Below are 19,683 nucleotides of genomic sequence, written 5' to 3'. Positions count from 1 at the left end.
AAAAGCTCTTTCAGCGAAACCACCACAATAAAATGAAAAACAGAATTGCATTCACCTTTGCATGTTAATCCATCTGAGTCTTTCAGAATTGGTTCGGTACATGCTTTACACAAAATTTTTGACGAAGACATTGTTTGAAGCAATATTTATGTATAGAAAGCTTGCTTACTAAAACATTAAATTGATATTTTCAAATTTTTATAATTATAAGTGAAATTAGACTTAAAACAATGGGTAAAATCAAAATATTCAAGGAGCGAGAAAAAGCGTATGCATCAGAGGCTACCAGCTGTTGCCAAAAAGTGATTTAGTTCAGCGAATATTATTAGCAGTAGAATTGGATGCTTTTTGTCGATAAATTGACAATGAACAATTCGTATTTCCTTAAATTTCTAAATATTTTTAGGAACAGTTCAATCGTGAAATTGCCTTTTTTTATGATCGTATATTAATCTACTTTAATCTTTAATGCCATGATTTTTTGCTACTATATAGGCAATCCGCCTAGAACACGAAGCAATCTCAAATCTATTTCTTAAGAAGATCCAGGGGTTGGTGAGCGATAGCAGCAAGCATTTTTTAACGAATATAATTATGGCAGTATATTCCTAATAGACTATATTTTATTTTCCTTCTGATTACTTTGGTCCGCTAAGACTTGGAGAAAAAATGCGTACTTAAAATTTTAATACACGGCCTTTTTTAAAACTACACTCTCAGTATAACTGGCTAAGATAATCCAAGAAACACTGTTGAGTCAACTGTTCAAAAAAAGCATATTTTCATTGCTTAATTTCATAATTTTTCTTTGTCAAGATTTTTATTCAAACTTGTAGAATGTAATTTATATCGGAAATTGTCTATTTAAAATATTTTAAAACTTTCGAAATCGATAGCAAACCACACATTTTTCATCAATAAAACATAAATAATTTGCACTTTACCTGAGAGTCGTGAAACAATCATTTAAAAACGCTTGTGTTTTAACTCTCAAGACAAAGCGGTTATATAGGCAGGCGCAAGCTAACCGTTTCGTATGAGCCAATCTATAATTTATACAAAATAGTATGATAATATTAAAACGGCTGTCATCTTGTGACTTGGCCTCTGGAATGACGGTCATAAACTCTTTATGCATTAGACTAGCATATATTTGTTCTTAAATAGGATATTTTTGCAGCATGAAGTCTAAAAGCAAAGTAGAACTCAATAGTTTTATAATGTATTATAAATATTTTAATTGAGTTACGCTAATTAAAAAATGAAAGAAGCTGATAATTTTAAATTTCTTCTAAACATATAAATATTTAACCTTCACCTTTCATTAAAAAAATCAATATTTAAAATTTGAGTGACATTGCTTTAAGAAAGTTTCAGCAGAATTTCTTTAACTATATTAACAAAACTTGTACAAAATTCAACTTTTATAGATAATACACTTTTAAAATAATTAATACTTACATAAATTGCAATATTTCATATTTTTAAAAAAAAGAAAAAGACTAGGTGGCTTTAGTATAGCGAATAACTCTTACGGCTAAATGAACAAGAAATATGGTTATCCTGGTAAACTCATTTGAAGTCGTAAGTTTTGTTTCTGCATGGTTTCTTGTTTTATTTTACACCCGTCGTAGAACAGCCGAAGCAATTTTGGGTTTATGACTACCGATGTTCAATTCCGTACCCTTGTAAATTTTAACACAATCCAGGAGACGATAAGGAACTCCTTTATCAAGTATTAGGGAAAATTTGCCTTCGTGGAGGACTTTTTGTTGGAACTAACCCGCATTTGCGTTCCGTGGAGAAGGAAACCTCGCACGGTTAGCATGATGGCAAATTAGGAGCCCACAATGCTTACGCATGTTTGTATATAGTTCTAAGTGTGTATAATAGCGTTAAAATGCAGAAAGTATTGTTACGTATATATCTATGAATTCCATCACACGATATTGCGTGATCCGGTAAGGAACGTGGTAGTCTGTATTTTACGGTAATTTATCTAATGCTTACATAATATCTCTCGTTGCTTACATTATCTAGTCTTAATATAATCCTAATTGATTATGCGGAAATTACTACTACCGAGTATAAAATACAGGATTCGTTTTGAAATTTTTTTCCCCCTGAATCTAAGGGTACGCATTTGTTTTTCGGTAGAAAAAAGAAACATTCGCCAAAATATAATTTTTTCCGCCGAATTTACAATTGATCACATTTGGGGAACGCTTAGGGCTGCCCTTAATAGTTATATAATGAAATAAAATAACAAATTATACGTACGATGGTTCTGAATTAACCTATTACCTACTGTAGATCGCCGTATGGAAACTTTTATTATCGCCCTGTCTATAAAGGAAGCAGTCTTTTATTTATTATTATCGTGTAGAGTTAATTTGCTTTTGAAATAAGACTAATAATAATCGTAACTTTAAGTTACACGAATATCGAAATAGAAGATTATCATTTGATGGACATTTTGGAGGGGACATTTGGACATTTAATATCGCATGAAATGTTTTTAAAAAATCTATTCATACAATTCTATTCCAACAATTTTGTTTTTAAAAAAATTTGAGAATATCTGGAATTTAAAGGAATTTCTTTGTTTTGCATTTCAATATCAATTCCGCACTATAAAGTTGATCTCTAAGTTTTAAGAAGAAGTAGATTTAAAAATAATTTAGTTTATTTGCTAAACGCATAAAGATTGTGAGTTCGTGGTTAGAAAATGGAAATGAACAAAAAATTCTTATGAAACTACTCTTGAACTAATATGAAAATGATGTTAAACAAATGTAGTAAAGTAGCTTTTACGACATTTAACCAAAAATGTTGCAATTCTTTTTTACTGCCAGAATCTTTAAACTTTGATAGTAACATTTAAATGCGAGGCAGAGCTCCATAACAAACCATCAACCGTGTAAAAACAATTTCAAATGACACATTCAATTATGCTAAACATCCTGATGATCTTTATCTCTATTAAGTTTTTGTTTCACTTTTCAAATCCCTTATAGTATTTACCAATTCACTAATCACCACATTTTAATATTTTTCTCTATTATCATTAGAGTTTTAAATAAAGTTGGTGATCATTTGTAAAATATTAATCTACTTTAATGTAAAACACATTAAAAAATCCTGTTTAAGAAAACAACACAAATGCTTGCATAAATATTGCATGTACATTTACACATAAATAGGGGTATACTTTCAGCATTCTTTCTTTTTTTTTAAATTTTCCCATCACAATTATTTCCTTCGGTATGGTAGTATAGTATATTATAATTTACCTGAAGAAAAGTATAGGTTTATGTTAAGGGTAGATTTGGGGCCATATATGCACACAGTAATCAAGCAACATATTCTTCATTTTCAAGCTTTTAGTACCAAGAAGAAAAAAATTTAAGTAACGGAATATTTTATTTACGTTACGATGCCGTAAAATAAATAAAAAAGAAATATTTTTACGAAATATAATTTTTAAATATTGATCATGTACGGGGATCGGACCTTCTGGACTAGCAATTTAAGGCTTCATATCACTTAACCATAACGGTCACATCTAATCATCCGACTTATAATAAGCTTATTATAAGTAATTTCTGAGGTTTACCAATAGCATCATATTGTGCCACATTGTGGTTTTCCTAATTTCGCTATAATTATTAATAGAGTATACTATAATATAATATCTGACCGATTATGGAAAATTATAGGTTAATAAATTAAGGGAAGATATGGGGTCATATATATACATAGTATATGAGCTACAATTCCCCCATTTTAACGCTATTGCAGGCAATTTGAAGTATATGCATGCATACTTACATATTGTCCCATTGTGGGCCTTTTTATTAGTCTACAATTATTTCCTTAAAATTTTTAGTGTAGTATGTTATAATATATCACCTGACCTAGTCTGAAAGTTATAGCTTAATAATAAAGAGCGATATGAGCTTTATATATATACAGTATATCAGCAATCAACATCAACAATTTTGTATCAACAGTATCTCCATTTTAATGTCATTATACTCACTTAAAAAATACTTACATATTGTGCACATTTTGGTCCCCCTATTTTTATTATAATCATTTCCTTTAGCACTGTAATATAGTATAATACCTGGCTGAGTTTAAAAATTATAGGTTGTTTTTAAAGAGAGACTTGAGGGTCATGCATGCATAAATATATTTATATACACACATACTATCCAAGCTACATATGCATCATTTTAACGCTTTTATTAAATCTCATTGTGGCAGAAAATGTTTTTGCTTCTTTTGTTAAACATTGTACAGCAAATCCAAAATTATTTTATACAAAATTTTTATTATGGAACTTTTTAAACAACATTTCTACGAGAAAAAGTTTCTGCAAATAAATGTCATATTTATATATTGTGCGATCGTGCGTAATTACTGTTTTCCATTCCAAAATAAAAACGATTAAAAATAATTATTCTTCTGAGCATTAAAAGTAATTATTTAATAAAAAGCAGCGCTAATTATTTCTTTTTGAAAAATCCATATTACTCAATTAAGAATTCGTCTGGAAATGTCATTTTGAATTTATCTTGTTAATCACTTTTTACTACAATTATTCGTAAAATTTAAAATACTCTTGATTCATTTTTCAGTAAGCTTTGTAATATAGTTTAAACATATCAATTCACGAGATAAGGAATCGAAGCTAATATAGGAAAAAAATACACTGAATTTTAAAGAAGATTTTTTTGCAAGCTCTTTTAGTTAATTCGATTTTTATATTACGAAATTCATGTCCTGCAAAAACCTTAGTGTGTGATGAACTGGAATAGCTATTGAAATTGTAAAATTTTATGCATAAATTGCTTAACGTCATTTTGAAACATAACTGCTCATCTAAGATACTAGCGTAAAATTGCTTCTTAAGACAGTTAATTTTTTGTAATTATTAGCTTTACCAAATTAGGTTTTTTATAGAACAGAGTCATTATCCTATTTCTTACTCTTTTTTTTAAAAAAAAAAAATATTTAAAATTCCTTTGGAATTTTTCTCGAAATTTATTAAAATAAATTACGTTTCAGTTTCTTCAAAAAATGTTTTAATTAAAAAAATTAAAAAAAATAGAAAATTAAAGATTGGTTTTTAATCTTTAACGCAATTTCTTAGAATCATCTCCAGATTTGTTTTCCTTTTACACAAACAACGTGTTTCTTTCTGTTCTGAGACGACTAATCATGTACTGATTGCTTTATTTTATTCATAAACTGCTGTTTGTAGAAAATGCAACACCATGAAGGAATCATCAGAATCAAATGAAATTCGCAGCAAATGTCAATTATAGGATATTATGCAAATTAATAAAGTTTCAGAGCCATCGCGCGTGCGTGGCGCGCGCAGCGCCCTCTGAATTGATGCTGAAAGCGTATAAATAAAGTGCTGTAGCGGGACGTTGAAAATAGTCTATGATTATTTGTTAGTGGCAAACGTTTAGTGAGACCTGAGTATGCCTCCACGACGGAAGAATAAGAAATTCAAGCAACTTACGGAGTTTGAACGAGGGAGGATAATCGGCCTTCGAGAAGGAGGATTTTCCTATCGCGCAATAGCAGCTCGTATGCAGCGGAACAGTTCCACAGTGATGCGAGTTTGGAAGCAGTGGACCGACGAGCACCGAACAACTCGAAAAACAGGCACTGGACGACAGAAGGTGACGTCAGAGCGCGATGATCGACACCTGCTCCGCATGGCGGTGAATGATCGCACAGCTTCCTCCAGGCAGCTGGCAGCACATTGGTCTACTGCTACAGGTGTACAATTGTCGGCTTCGTCAATTCGTCGTCGTCTGCTGCGCCGTGGATTGCGTGCAAGGGTGCCATTATACAGGATTCCCCTCACGGCGGATCATCGACGGCTGCGTCGGCAGTGGGCTCTTGAGCACAGAGACTGGCGAGCTGATTGGCACCAAGTTGTCTTTTCAGATGAATCACGCTTCAATTTGTGGACCCATGATGGCCGTGTTCGTGTTAGACGTTATGCCGGTCAACGCTGCCTTCCTGAGTGTATTATTGAACGACATAGTGGTCGAACACCCGGAGTTATGGTCTGGGGTGCGATTTCGTATCATGGACGATCCAATTTGATACGAATTGAGGGTAATCTCAATAGCAACAGATACGTCCGTGAAGTGCTACAGCCCGAAGTCGTTCCTTTCCTTCAAGGCATCCCTGGAGCTATCTTTCAGCAGGATAATGCACGCCCACATGTTGCGCGGACTGTTAGAGACTTCTGTTCAGCACAACGCATGCAACTTCTTCCTTGGCCTGCTTATTCGCCGGATATGTCGCCTATTGAGCACGTGTGGGATATGGTTGGTCGGCGTCTCACTCGTGATCCGCGTCCTGCAGTTTCCAAAGACGAACTTTGGTTGCGCATACAAGCGATATGGAATTCTCTTCCTCAAGCAGATATTCAACATCTGTTTGACTCCATGCCACGTCGTATAGCAGCACTTATTGCAGCGCGTGGTGGCTGCACCAAATACTGATTTCGGACGCTTAATTTGTTTCTTTTGTTTTGAAAATTTCATCATTTATTTGTATCAGTACAAGTCGTTTCTGCATTAAATTTCATTTGATTCTGATGATTCTTTCATGGTGTTGCATTTTCTACAAACAGCAGTTTAGTTTCATAAATACATTTCAAAATTACTGAAAACTCGATAATATAACGTAGAGAGTCGAGTCTAAATGGGTAAACCATCTGCAATTGGCTGAGATCAGTCAGAAATAAAAATTTCCTCATAAACACAATATAAAGTAATTGGAATCTTAATGTTATTAGCTATGCATTTTTTATAGCTTTTAAAATTAATCTTAACTATTAATGGTAACTCTTAAACGCAAAATTAATGTTAAAAAACTATATAGTGTGTGTCTTTAGTTTACAGCTATATTTCGCAGTTGTATCGAGTTGTTTATTGTATTATATGCTAACTAAACAGTTAAATATTGATAAAGTTTCGAAAACTTTGTTAATTTTATTCAATAAGTTCCTTTTTACATTAAAAAAAACTAGTCATTTTAGATTGCAAACATGCTTCCACTCTTTATAATATATAATACACACCCCGAAACTTTTTTAATTTGTAAATATTAACAGAAACTGCAATAGTGGAGTTTCGCTCATGCATATATATATATTTAAAATTTTAAAAGTCGACTTAGAAAATTAATAACAATGCTTTTACACCTCATGTTTTTAAAATGTGAACAAAAATCTTACTTTTATCAGTAACTTATACTTAAAAACAAAAATCAAGCAATTAGTTTTAGCACTCCAAAAAGAAACCATTACGTCAAAAATATTCATATTTTCTACTCTACTTCTTTTTTTATATTTAAATCAGAATTTCAAAAATAAATTTCCATCCTGATCCTCAGAATTTTTTCTGAATAAAAAAATTGTTTAGTCGTAATGCTAAATTTTCTGATTTTTTTTCTAGAAAATTCTCATATCTTGATAAAAAAAAATTAGTATTTATTAAGCATTAGCTAGGAATATCGATATACGTCTAACGAAGATTAAGACCCATTAATTAAATTTTTACATGCCGTGACGCAAAAAACGCTCCTGTTAAAAAAGCTGTTATTATTTTAACTAAATAAATATTTTCTACTGTTAGCTACTATCTGATTTTTGAAAGGAACAAAAATCACCTGTTTAATGTAAAATCAGTCCTGTTTCAGATAAGAATTCTTGTGACATATATGTCACACTAGGTCAATATGGGTTTTAACCTAATTAAAAAAAATTAAAATCTCAAGATTTACGGATATTATGGTTTAATACAACGTATCTAATATCGGTTATACTGTGGCAAGTTTGCATAACAGTGCGAATACAAGTTAACAAATGGTACAGTAAACTATGTATGGCGCAAAAATAAAGGAAAAAGAAAATAAAGCAAAACAGAATCAAAGTAGTGAATTTCGTGGTGGAGGAACCCGTGCTGGCTTATAAAAAATTAATTATAAATTAATTTCTTTTTTTTGGGGGGGGGGGCACCAGTTAGACTAATTATTGTGGTACTAATGCTTACTTGAAGAAACTGTGGATTCGATGAACGTTTGAAAAAAATTACAATTTTTATGAAGTGTTTGCCTTTCTAGTGTAATAACAATAGCAACATCTAAAGTTTGAACAATCACATAAAACCTGTGTACTTTTATAACGCTAAAATTTTTTAAAAAATACAATAAACTACTGAATTAATGAAATTGCTTTAATTTAAATCAAAGCAAACAAGCATAAATGTGGTAAAATTTATGTAACAAATATCTTAAATTGGACGATAAAATAAAATGCAATCGAGAACTTGTTCAACGACAATTTAAAATATATGAGCTTTCACAAGAAAGCGTTTGCCAAACTAAAAACTTTCATGCTAATAAAACTACCTCCTTCATTTAACAATGAGCTTTTTGGAAAAGTTATTGCTACATTTTATAGGAAGACTTTCGTTCATAATAAAGGATATGCCAATAAGTTATAGAAAAACATTTAAATCGATAAATTTTCAACATTGTAAAAAAATTTTAAAATAACTAAATTAACTATTTCACAAAAAAAATTAATTTTCTACAGATTCTCTATCTAACTTTTAGACTTAGCAGTCACAGTAAAAAAAATATTCGACATGAAATTTTTCTAAATAACTTTTTAAAGTGTTTCATTTCCTTTTTTCCGAATGATTGATTCAGAGTTAAATGAATTAACGTAAATATAAATGTAATATCAACGTAATACAAATATAATACAAATGAAAAGAAAATATTATCATAAGGAATTTAAAGTTCAAATGGATCGTTTTTCAGGCAGGTTTTCAGGTTAAAATGAAAATCGAAACTCGTGCATTTTTAATTACACTTTTATATCGATGTGGAAATAAAATTTGAGATAATTAGATAAGGTGTTTAATGTTTTTTTTCTAATTAAGTCTTGATCAAAATTGCAACTTTCATTATTCGGTATTTTTTCCAACTAAATTAAAAATCATGAATACTTGCTCTAGTAAAAACTACTACGTATAAACAATAACAATTAGAAAGAAAGAAAACATTACACATACTATTTTTTAGCAAACTTAAAAAGTCCATTTACTTCTTACTTTCAATAAAAAATCTACAGAATTAACAGAAGCGATGGTCAAGAAATTTACTACAGTGTAGTTGTCAAGTATCATCGGGCTAACCAATAGAGAGTTTTCCGTTCCGCTTAGTCAAGTGCGGATTAACCGCTTCCTTTACCAATTTTTTTTTTGAAAAAAATACAAAAAATCAAAATGCTTTTTAATTTCATTAATAAATACAAGGAGCTTAAACAAAACATAATACACACGTTCTAAGTTCAAATTTTAATTTTTTTGCGTGTAAAAAATATTTAACTTACCAACAGTTTTCAATCTCAAATTATCTCGGGTAAATTAAAAAAGTTAAATATGAGTCTTTGTATATTTTCACATCTTCATAATCTGAAACATCATCTGCATTACTTTCTCTCGCGATTTCTCTACTCTTTTTTTCTATATAAATTCACCAACCATCGTATATACAATTGTACAAAACATGTCTGCAGTCTCACAAATAGCAAAGCTCCCTTAGCGAAAATTGGCAATCATAGCAGATTATTGTTTTTGCTTCCGGCCAGGGCCGGATTAACCTATAGGCACACTAGGCACGTGCCTAGGGCCTACGAAAAACTTGGGAGAAAAAAATTTTTGGACAAAAATAATTTAGCTTTAAAAACAACAGGTGTATTTTGCACAAAATTATGAAGATACAAATAAAAATATAATATTTTTCGGTAATAAATTATTTTCCAGAATCTTATGATCTAAGATATTACTTTTTTGCGATTTTTGAATTCAACGAAATCTTGTATTATGCTGTCGAATTGCAGATAAAGTTTGATAAACAAATTTTTAAATTAAAATCCATATTAATAAAAATGTGTAAAAAAAATATGCAAGAAAATTTTAGCATATATTTTGAAAAGAGGGAGGAGTGGGGGAAGGTCCAAAAACGGCTGTGCCTAGGGCCTACGAAAGGCATAATCCGGCTCTGCTTCTGGCCGAATAAAAAAACGTGATAAAGCAAAACGTGTTGAAGAATTCTGCTTACTGAAGAATCGGAATAATAAATATTTGCAATGCATACCAGAATTAACTCTGGAATAATCAGGAAAGTGGTTAAAAGAAAAACAATTTTTTTTAATACTACACTGCAAATAAGAAAGATTATATGTTTGTGGAGAAATTCAAGAACATTTGAGAACACATGTTAAAATTTGAAAAAAATGTTTTGTCCTCAAAGAAAGGGAAAATTTTTGAAGGCAATCAATAAAAATTGTGTATTGTCCTCAAGATTTAAGAACGTCAGGTGACCTTAACAATGAAAAATATAAAAAATTGGAAGAAAGAAATAAAGAGCAATATTTATTTCTTTTTAAGTTTTTTATTTTTTCTAAAAGAAGATTCATTTTGTTCTCTTATCAAACTTTGAGAATTAAAAAGAAAAAAAAAGAATAGGAAATATATTTTTTTGAATTTTTTTTTTTGGTTTTATTATTTTATTTTTTGCTTTGTTTTGTTTAAATATTGACTTATTTTCATCAATCAAATTGTTTTACCTCTTTAACAATTAAAAAAGGGAAAAAAGAATGGAATTTTTTCTTTTGTTTTGTGTTGTTAAAAAGAAAATTAACTTCTATCGTTTAAATTGAAACACTATTATGGCAATTCAACAAAAAAGAAATGAAAAATGTTTCTATTTAAAAGGATACTAATTTTTTATACTTAAACTTGGAACCCCACTATGGAAATTTTTCAATCAAATCAAAAATCAGTATGTTATATTTTGTTTAAAAAAGGAAGACTATTTAAAAAAAAGTTTTAAACAAAGGAATGATTTTTTCTTAATTTCGTTATTATTTAAAACGCGATAAACTCTAATCACATAAATTCGAACAACGGCCAGGAAATTTCTAAGGAAGCTTATTTTTATTAAATTAAAAAAGGAAAAGTGAAACAAAGTTTTTTTCATTGTTTTTCGTTTATCTAAATGGATACTGTTTTTATATACATAAACTGAAACACCATAATTATATTTAATTATTATTATTATTAATATTTACTTTTCTTTGCCTAGTTACATTTTTAAAGTATATCCAATTTGATGGTTTAAATTGGAATAAAACAATACAAGTTAACAAATGGTGCAGTAAACTATGTATGGCGCAAAAATAAAGGAAAAAGCAAATAAAGCAAAACAGAATCAAACTAGTGAANATGATGAGTGTTATCTCCATAAGAGTGTTAACTCATCATATTAATAAGAAGAATTTAGTATCGTGGCGCTTTCAACATATTATTTCAAAAAGAATCTCACAATCAGCATTTCTAGAAAAATATTTTACTGTTGTAACTTTGACTATTAGAAAAATATCTTTGTATTGGCGTAATTTTCGTTAAATGAATTTTTCAGTGCAATTTTTAAATAATTTTAACGAAAATAATAGTAAATGGCAAAGTACAAAATTTTAATGAAACCAGTCGATTAATTCTAGAGAAATCAAATTTTAACAATACAATAATTTTTCAATTTTGATAGCTCAAAAACTATTGACCATTTCAGTTTTAATTTATCACAAATTATAAACGTGTTCTTAAAAAAAAAAATACTAGCACTAAGACTACCTAATTTGAGTAGGAAAAAAAATCCTCTTTTGTAGCAAAAAAAAAAAAAAAAAAAAAAAAAAAAAAATCATAAAATTTTGGAGCATGCAAACTTTGAGCGAAATCGGTGGAATGGCTTTTGATAAATTTGATATTGCGAAAGCATTTTGAAGCATATAAAATGTAAACAAAATCGGTCAAATAGTTTTTGAGTAATTAAATTTTAAATAAACGACTTTTTAAAATTTTACTAACTCTAAAACTAGGTGTCCAAATGAACATAATATAAACAATCCTTATATTTTCTCCACGATGCACTCCAAATTTAAAAACGTATTAAAATTTAAAAAAACAATACATATATTTTATCACGAACACAAGTGAAAACTATAAATTTTGTCATCGGAGATTATCATTAAATTGTATAATAGCGGGTAATTCTCTGTTAATTTTCCTTAAGAATGCGTTCATAAAAGGCGTTTCCGTCAAAAATGCTCAATTCGTCTTCGGAATCTGAAGACGTGAAGGTTAGCGTGATAAGTCAAATTAATCCAATTAGTTTATACCGTTTATATATTTCAACTATTAGAATGGAATTTGTATCAACTCCACCAAATAGATTTATCCTCGATTGTCTATTTAGTGATAAAAATTTAATTTAGAACATTTATTTACATTTTCTTACTTAAAATAAAACAAATTAGTTTTAGATCTCATTCCACTTATTTTGAATAAGACATATTATGTTACCTAGAGAAAGATCTAAGTATAAATTCTCATGTTTTCTTATATATTCGATAAAACGATAAAACTCAATATTCTATAAAAACATGGTAAAAATTTTTATGATATAACAGAGTTAATATAAATGTTAAAAATCAATATGAATTAACAATAGAATAAAAATTAAATTTACAGAAAAAACATCTTAAACAAAAAGAATGAAATATTTGTAAGTTATTTATAGAAAAATGCAAAATATATAACACATTTTTTTAAAAATTAAATCAATTTAAGATCTGAATAAAAATAATTTAATCAAAATAAAAGAACAAATCTCGATATCAAAAAAATTATTAAAGAAGATGTTATTGACACTGTTGTTTTGAGTGTATAAATTTCGTTGTATTTTTTTTTGTTGCGCAAAAACTGAAAAATTGAGAAACTTGAAATTGGGAATGTGGAGAAAAATGTATAAAAAATTAACGTTTGATAGTTAATTCGAGAATTAATTTTTAAACTTGTAGTAAAAAAATATTCACCATAAGCTTTGAATTTCTGAGAAAAGACACTACGTAAATTCGCCATGATGAAATAGGCATATTTACACATTAATTTTGCACGAGTTGTTGCTTATATATATATATATATATAAATAAAAACAAAAAACCAGAAAAACAATAAGTTTTATTTATTGCGCATAAGCTACAAGTAAATCGAACTCAAAATATAGGTTCAAAATGTAAACAAGGGAAAAATTACAGAACAATGAAAAAGGGGAAAAAAGAAAAATAATAATAAAAATAAGAATAACAAAAAACAGGAAAAAAAGGACAAGAAATAAAAGATAATCTTTTCATCAGCTCACACGATTATATCCGCATTGTACTGTAATTTTTCGCTTGTTTTCTCTACATTTTGAACTTAGAATCATAATTATATATATATATATATATACATATTTCAAGGTAATATATACACCGAAGAGCCATTACATTATGACCACCCTGCTAATAACATGTAGGATCATCTTTAGCCCTCAAAACTGCTAGCACCTGCCGTGGCATTGATTCCACAAGGTGCTGATAGGTAGTCTGAGGTATCTGGTACCAAGCGCTCACCAACTGGTCCTGCAATTCCCTCACATTGAGAAGGGGTAGCGTGGCAGCACGAATTAGGACCACAAATGCTCTATTGGATTAAGGTCAGGTGAATTTGGGGGCCAAGACATGACTTGAAAGTCACTGAAATGCTCCTCGACGATTCGACCCTTATGACATGGCGTATTATCTTGTTGGTAAACACCATCCCCCGAAAAACTGTTGACATGAATAGGTGAACCTGGCCTGCAACTATGTTCAAGAAGTTTACAGACATCAGGGATTGTTCTATGAGGATTATGGGTCCTAATGTGCCCCATGAGAACATTGTTCCTGAACGGAAACCATGAAACCTTGGGCGAGCCCATTATTATAGATGGAGGGTGGTCATAATGTAATGGCTCTTCGTTGTATATATATTACCTTGCTATACACGTATAATATTATTTTTTGTGGATATAGTGAACCAAAAGTAATGTAGAAATTGAATATTATGCACTTTTTTCTGTCTTCGACTGATTTTTTTTTCTTCATTTTAAGGTAATTTTGAAATTTCTACATAAAATACATATACCGATTTTTAAAACCATCTATTGAGAGGAATGTAGCAATAAGCATTTTTTCGTGTTTGCTTTTTCTATCTCAGTTTCACATTCCTAAATAAAGGGCATCCCTAAATTTTTTGTACTCAAGACGGAGAGTCATAAAAAATGAAAGTTAACACATTTTTTGTTACAACATATTGTTTTTTAATCATTTTTGTATTTATTTTTTAGGTTTTTTTTATTTAAATAATGTGTAATAAAAGTGAGCAGTTCGGAAAATGAGTTAAAATTGTTTGCAGTATGGATATAGTGAACTTCCGGTTATAGTGAACTGAAGTTTCGGTCCCTTGAAGGTTTACTATAGCGGGGTTTGACTGTAGTTAAATCGGAAACTCATTAAATTATTACTTTTCATGTTTCTTCCTCATTCGGCGTAATTTTTAACACGAAAATTTATTTGTAGATAACCGACTTTCTTAAAATTTGATAACTTAGAAACTATTCGGCTGATTATTCTCAAACTTTTTTTCTCGTCATTTAAAATTATATTCTCTGAAATGATGCAAAAATATGTTTACCATACAATTCAAAATATTTTAGACTGTTATTAAATAAAATTATAGAACATAATAAATAATTATTAAGAATTATTTCCTTTATTTAATTTTTTTTTTTGTATACACGCTGTATATTTGTATATTTATAAAATTGCTGATGTATGACGAACTACGCAAAAAAGGGAAATTAACATTAAGAAACACACTCTCCTCAAACAATCGGCATCCTATTTTTCAGTTTAAGACTATTCGCATTATTCGATTGTCAAAAATAAAAAATTCGTCAAAAAGTTATTGTAATTCAGAGAAAGTACGCCTTTGTGTCTGATTCTGTACCTTGAAATATCGTCTTGCATTGTTTAATAAGCATATTTCAGATCTCCCCTTTAAACTATTTTGATCGGTTCGTGAAAATCCTATCATTAGAACTGAAGTTGTTGCTGCCATTAAGACAGAAGCTGTGAGATTGTTCTTGTTTCCCAGTGGCGCCATCTATGAAGAAGATTGAGACTTCTGCCACACTCATACGTCACACCAGTTTATAGGGCGAACCTATTCATTCATCCACCGATCGTTTTGACCTGAACCAGAAAACCATCAATCTTTAATTCAACACCCGCACAGGTATAATTTGTTATGAGAACTTAGAGGACTTTGAGACCCGACAGATTTAACTGCTATTCACCATTTACTACACGGGGAGTCTTCGTCTTGCTGGGTTCGAACTCCCGTTTTCACAAATGGGAGTTCAGCTCCTGCCAGATAGACTATCCCGGCCCAGAACTAAAATTATTCATTTTACAAGTTTTTTTTTATTTCTTATTTTTTCTCACTGTACTATTTATTCCTTTTTGTTTTGAGACTCTTTAATCATAGAAAAATACATTTGACAATAAAAGTCAAATTAACTTTGTTTTACTGAGATAGAAGAGTTATTATTAATCATGTTTTTGGTTATGTTGATAATTCAACTCAATCGATATGTTGCAGTGAATATCTTATAGCATTTATGCAATACGAAAGTTTTATAGGACTCACCTGAATTTGGCTTTAAATGTAGGCGCTGTTGTTTTGTGGCCTATTTGTTTCCTCTGAAGCTCTACCTGTTGTGCGAATGCCTTGGAGGCAGGTGCAAGTACTCAATATAAAACGGAAGACGTAAGTGCAATTTATTCTATTTAATTGCATACGAATAGCAGAAATATTGAAAATTATTTCTAAATCTTACGTGAATTCTTTTTTGCAAATTCTATGTTGCTTTGTTTGAACACCCTTAAAACATGTGGGATAAAACAGGAATTTCCCATTGGTATTAAAAGTTAACACCACTAATTATTGCTCGTAATCATCGCTATTGAGAATTACTATTAATCATTGCTATTAAGAACTATTACTATTAATTCTTACTATTAGTGAAATTAATTATTAAAATTATAATTAAATTATTAGAGATATTAATTATCATAATTATTATTAAATTATTAAAATTCAACTTTCGTATCGCTGATTTAAAATCTGCAATCGGTTTCTCTGTCCAATTTTTTTTTAAAACTGATGTTTTTAGTGTATTTTTTTTTGGACAAAATGTGGTAGCTTAAAAGCGTTATATGGAGCAAGGAATCGCATTACAAGGAATCGCATAGCAAGGAATGTCATGACAATCTTCTAGAGAAGTTAGGATGCACATCATCAGTATTAAAATTGCATAGGAACCCGTGCCTGTAAAAAAGTCATCTTAAGCCGCTAGGGGCGCTTCCCAATAATGAACTGTTTCTTCATGGGCTTCTGAACAGGTCATTATAGGAAAACTCCCCAAGCCGCATATGACGGTAATTCTGGGCTTAAGTTCTCATGCAATTTTAATCCTGACGATATGCTCTAACTCCCCTAGAAGTTTGCTGCTGAATTTATGCAATCCCCTGTCATAGATAAAGTTTTTAAACTTGTACATTTTGACGAAAAATGGATCAAATATGGCATTTAAAAAAATCCTCACACCCGAATTAAACAAGATTAGGTATTTGTATAAATGCAATGAAAATTTTGCAACCCAGTGTTATTGCTTTTGAGAAATTAAGAATTAATACTATTGCTATTAAGATCTATTACTTTTAATTTTCACTATTACTGCTATTAAACTACTTAATATTAAAAATCAAAACTATCAATTTACTATTAAAAATATTAAAGACTCAAAAGAGTAAAAAACGGCTTCTAATTTGAACTGTTATAAGGTTATCGTTATAGATTATTAACAATTAATATTATTTCGCATTTATTGCTTCTTATTTTGTCACACATTCTGTATTCATAAGTTAATTTATTTATTTCAAGTACCGTTGATTATTTTTCAAATCCAGGAGAATCTTTATTTAGTTAGGATTAACATAACAATAAAATATTCTTACCTAAAATCATAATAATTATATATTTTACAAAAGAAAATAATGACTCATAAGGGAAAAATTCAATGATGAATGCGAAGCAATCACGTAGGTTGATAAACGGAGGATCCGAAATACTTCGTAAAAATTAATAGGCGTCAGAACTTTAGCTGATTTTCCCACTCTCCACACTCACCCCTTCTGTTTTTTTTCCCTTCTAGGAAACACATTCGAATTTCTTATCGATATGGGGAAATGGGTAGAGAATGGGTAAATCGGGTAACATTGAGACGTCTATTCACCGAGCTTATAGTAATATGAAAATTAATATTCTTGGTTATGTTTTTTTTTTTACCAGAACAATAAAAACAGAGATGTATCAGTATTTCTTCTTCCAAATTGAGTCATCTTCCTTTCCTTTCAGAATCACGGAAATTATGCATTTGGCTACTCCGAAGGCCACACAAGCGGAGGAAGTCTTCGAAAAGAAGTTGTCGATTCTCTAGGAAACAAAGTTGGTTCCTACGGACTCCACAACGCTAACGGAAGGACAAGAGTGGTCAACTATGTGGCCGACAGTGCCGGATTCAGGGCAGATGTTCATACAAACACGAACCGGGGGTTGACGGTAGTCAGGACAGCGCCCACACAGCCATCAACAAGCCAGCCATCGCAGCTGTGGTTGCTCCAGCAGTTCTCGCGAAGACAATAGTTGCTGTTCCAGCATTTGCGCACCATGTTCCCATTTTTCATCCCACACTGTTCCATGCTCCCCTCACTTTATTTGTACAAGGAGGCCACATTTTGCTGTAGAGTTCTCGAAAGTTAGGAGGAGGAGAAAATGGTACAAAATCATGGAATTTATTCTGAATTGAGTGTTTAGCAGAAATGTCTTAAAGCAATACAACTAACAATCATTCAGTTTTTGATAGAGTCTGAAACACAAAAAATCTTGAGAATTTTTTTATTATTATTTAGAAACTTTATTAAAAAAGTTTCTTTCGAACGATGTAATTTGGAATGATATTACATCAATATCGTTTTTGCCTACATTAGACTTCAACTGTTTCTTTCTTTCAAAATCAAGTTTAAAACAATATATCTGAAAAACGATAAAGATAATTACTTGAAATGCGTAAATATTAAATATTTTATTTTTCTGCATGGGCTAATTGTAGAAAAATAGGTAGTTTACGATTTAAAACTACTTTTAAAAATAAATAAATAAAAATAAACACTTAGATTTAAAAAAAAAAATCTTAAATGAAAAATTTTGATGCTGAATTTAACGATAGTTTTTATTGAAGACAAAAACAATTTATCCTATTGTTTATATATATACTACATCATACTACATATTGTTGATATATACTACAACAATTTATTGTTGGTCTATAATACCAATTTTTTTAATACCTTAAAAAAATTGGTATTAAAACTTATATTTAGTTACGTAAAAAATCGGAACATCGATTTACGATTTTTGTTCGGAATTTCTCGATTTTTTTAAAAAAAATTTTTGAAGATTGTTATGAATTTCATGGTGTTGTATATTAATATAAAAACTGAAAACTGAAATTCAGAACAAAGTTGTAACGTCATTTGTTCAAAAACTTAAAAAAAAAACATCTAGTGCTAAGAGAATTAAAATTTAAACCGAACCCATAATATCATGCTAAAGTTATTTCTTTTATTTCTGTTTACTAGAAAGATTACTTTTTAATTAAAAATATGTGATAAATAATATCTCTTTAAATATTATTGCTTTGAGTCATTATTTTTAATGAGCATATTTGATAAATAAGTTTTGAATGGCGTTACATTTATTATGAAATTTTTTTTGTGGGTTTAATGGCAATTTATGTGTACATATATTCTTTGTTCTTATGGCTATCTAATCATTTCTCTCAATTTTAATTACGCCTTATCTATAACTCATGCATACAGGCATCTTGTGTTTGTAAGGTTGTGGTATGCTATTTCTGGAATTGGTTTATTTCTAAAAGAAAATATGGCAGCTTTTTATTGCCAACAAAAGTGTGTCTTAATTTTAGGGTGTTGTTTCCTTTCTTGTTACGTTGCTATAATTTTGTTGTAAATAATAAAATAAAATGTAAGACTTTGTTTTATTTTTTAAAAAAATAATCATACAACGTTATCAGAGAAATAGTACATTCCTGGCTCATCAACCTAACTATGCTCTTTGTGAATGGAAACCGCGTAACGTCTCAATGTTCCTCGATTTCCCAACTCTCTACAATTTTCCCCATCTCCGTTAACATAGTTTTAGTACATGATTTTTCTACCGACGTTTACGAACGTTTAAAATTAAACTAAATGTATTGAGTTGCACTGCAATCGGAAAAAAATCAAGACTTATCGTAACCATGGTAACAGGAAAGGGGAAAGTATGGAGAGTAGGGAAATCGTGTAACTTTGAGACGCCCATTCGATTTGCAAGGAGTACAAAATAATAATAATAATAATCTCCAAATTAAGGTAAAATTACCCATATCACATTCTTATTTTCTTAACATAAAAACAATATCCTATTACCGTCGTCCAAATACAAATTTAAGGCATTTATTCCATTTAATTTCAAATACAACTTAATGAACGAAGAATTTAATCCAATTAGTTTATACCGTTTATAT

General features: G+C 29.9%; 1 protein-coding gene across 1 annotated transcript in view; it reads left to right on the top strand.

The window, feature by feature from the left end:
• Nucleotides 1–19,683, top strand: part of LOC122271554 (uncharacterized) — an 88,617-nt gene that overhangs the window by 41,930 nt on the left and 27,004 nt on the right. The window lies entirely within an intron of this gene.

Source organism: Parasteatoda tepidariorum, chromosome 2, assembly GCF_043381705.1.
Source record: "Parasteatoda tepidariorum isolate YZ-2023 chromosome 2, CAS_Ptep_4.0, whole genome shotgun sequence".
NCBI classification, from domain to species: domain Eukaryota; kingdom Metazoa; phylum Arthropoda; class Arachnida; order Araneae; family Theridiidae; genus Parasteatoda; species Parasteatoda tepidariorum.
The sequence above is the reverse complement of the archived record's forward strand: the minus strand, read 5'-3'. Positions and strand labels throughout refer to the sequence as shown.